Source organism: Onychomys torridus, chromosome 14 (assembly GCF_903995425.1).
Source record: "Onychomys torridus chromosome 14, mOncTor1.1, whole genome shotgun sequence".
NCBI lineage: Eukaryota > Metazoa > Chordata > Mammalia > Rodentia > Cricetidae > Onychomys > Onychomys torridus.
In genome coordinates, this window is record NC_050456.1 from 41,517,106 (window position 1) to 41,519,217 (window position 2,112).

The 2,112-nt window shown below is 43.8% G+C and overlaps 1 pseudogene; it reads left to right on the forward strand.

Annotated features, from left to right (window-relative positions):
* Window positions 1–826: 826 nt before the first annotated feature.
* Window positions 827–1,290, forward strand: LOC118595261 (annotated as a pseudogene).
* Window positions 1,291–2,112: the final 822 nt, after the last annotated feature.

Here is a 2,112-nt window from a genome sequence, read left to right on the forward strand (position 1 = left end):
CAGAGTGAGTTCTAGGACAGCCAGGGATACACAGAGGAACCCTGTCTTGAAAAACTGAAGAAGAAAAAAAAAAAAGGACTGTAATGTAACCTGGAATTGTGAACCAAAATAGACTCCCTTTCCTTTAAGTTGCTTTTTATTGGGGGTATTTTATCACAGCCACCCAAACTAAACTAGGACACTCAGCCCTAATTTATTCCTCATTATTCTGTTCCTATGCTGTACAGTTCTCTAGCTTGACTTAGTTTGCCCACCACTGTGTCTCCAGCAGCCAGCAGAGGGTAAACACTGTCATGGAGTGGAGATAGGCTTTTCCTCTTTGATCTGCCCTATTCTTTCCATTCTATCCAATAACATACTGATTTTTCTTTAATGTATGAGTGCTCTGTCTGCATGTATGCCTGCATGCCGAAAGAGGGCATCAGATCTCATTACAGATGGTTGTGAGCCAACATGTGGTTGTTGAGAATCTCTGCAGCTCCAATACTAATTTTCTTTTTCTTACACCTATTCCATCATATTATTTACCTGATTCAAAATAAATTAATTAACCTGGGCAGAGTGTCACACACCTGTAATCATCAGGAGATGAAGGCAGGAGAAACGGGTTCAAGGTCATCCTTGACGACATAGGGAGTTCAAGGTCAGCATGAGCTATGAGAGACTGTCTCCAAAAATATAGCTATTTAATTATCTCCTGCATTTCCCTCTGCTTCAGATTGGAATGCTTCTTCCCTGTCTTAAACTTTTCCCAGTTTGGGCCCAGTAGAGACGCTGTGCTGTGCATATCCCTTCCTTCCCAGCCTTCATCTCGGACCCTGCTGCAATGTTGATGCCTAAGAACCAGACTGCCATCTATGAACTCCTTTTTAAGGAAGGAGTGCCAGTTGCTGAGAAAGATGTCCATATGTCCAAACACCCCGAGCTGGCAGACAAGAATGTGTGCCCAGCCTTCACATACTGAAGGCTGTGTGGTCTCTGAAGACTCAAGGCTACGGGAAGGAGCAGTTTGTCTGGAGACATTTCTGTTGGTATCTTACAAATGAGGGCATGCAGTATCTCCCAGATGACCTCCACCTATCCCTGGAGAAAGGGCCTGCACTCTGCAATGTAACCATCCTGAACTGGCAGGCCTCGGCCCAAAGATCCAGAGAGGATCCACCTGCAAGATTCGCAAGAAGGAGAGCAGACCGAGACATGTACAGAAAGACTGCTGTGCCTGCTGGTGCTGACCAGGAAGCTGAGGCTGGGGCTGGCTTTGGTCGTGGACATGGTCAGCCACCTCAGTGAAGTTGGAGACTGTGTTGTATCGAATAAACTTTAAAGAAAAATGTGAACAAAAATGTTCCCAATTTGATCTCAACTTCGTTTCCCAACAAAAGTCTCTCCACTTTAATCAAACAGGCTTCCTCAGGGACCCATGAAGACATTTTGATTCTTTAAGCTTCTATAGCTTTGTGTTCATGTTATTCTTCTCAACTGGAGAAAAACCGTCTCCATTCCTAATCTCCCTAGAAGCTCCAATATAACATCGTAGCCCTTTTCTCTGAAGCCCGTGTGCGAAATTTCTAGAACACTGTATATAGTTAAATGTAGAGATTGCAAAGATTAAAAAAAACAAACAAAAACAAAACAAAACAAAAACCTCACCAATTAACCATGAGGACAATGATGATGGTAAACACTAACTGAGATGCCGATGGGGGATGGGAAGTCAATGATCTCAATGACCTTCAGTTCTAAGTCAGCCAGCAGCTCAAAGTCTCAGCAGGGGACACAATTCTCATCTGGGTAAAGGTGTCCGACACCAAGCCTGATAGTCTGAGTTCAGTCCCCGGGGCCCCACCCAGTCAAAGAAGAGAACCATGCCTGTGAGTTGTCCTCTGATGACATAAGCACACAGTAGCATGTGTGTCAATACCACCATCAACACACATGCACAAATCATATCATGGCTAAAAATTAAACATGAATTAATAACTTAAAGATCTATAGGCAGAGATAAAGTGTGTGGCGTTTCACAGTTGAAAGTAAATGTTAAGAAATCCAGATACTGGGGTTGGGGATTTAGCTCAGTGGTAGAGTGCTTGCCTAGCTAGACAAGCGCAAGGT